Raw genomic sequence first — 548 nt, forward strand, 5'->3', positions numbered from 1 at the left:
CTTCAATTAAAAAATGGTTAAAAAAATTTTAAGACTGCTGCTCAGAATGCTGGTGGGTCATAACGTATGGGTTGCTCAAAATTCAATTTACAGAAGTCAAACTATAGCACTTGTTAAATTGCCACCCTTTCCCATTCGTCTGTGAACCACTCACAGGTAAGGTGTGTTTTCCTCACTTTGCTTTCCTGGATCCTTGCAATGTGCCTGACCCATAATAAATGACCATTGATTTAGTGAATAAATAAATGAGACCAGAACTACGTCCTCAAGGAGCGCACGGTGAGGTGTCCATTTTACAGATGGATAAACTGAGTCTCAAAGAGGGAACATAATCTCCTTAATGTCGTATTGCTAACAAAGCCGCTGGCAAAGCTGGGACAGAGACACTTTCGGGGCTTTCTCTTTTTCCTGCACTGCACCACGGGACAAACAGCTCCTGTGGGGTCTCGTGTCATGGTTTCTGAAAGCACACTTGCCATATTATGCTGACTTCTCTCCCAGGACGCTGTTGCAGCTGATGCCAGGACCCCACTGTTTGCTCTGCTGCC

This window comes from Grampus griseus (assembly GCF_964374135.1).
Source record: "Grampus griseus genome assembly, chromosome: 17".
NCBI lineage: Eukaryota > Metazoa > Chordata > Mammalia > Artiodactyla > Delphinidae > Grampus > Grampus griseus.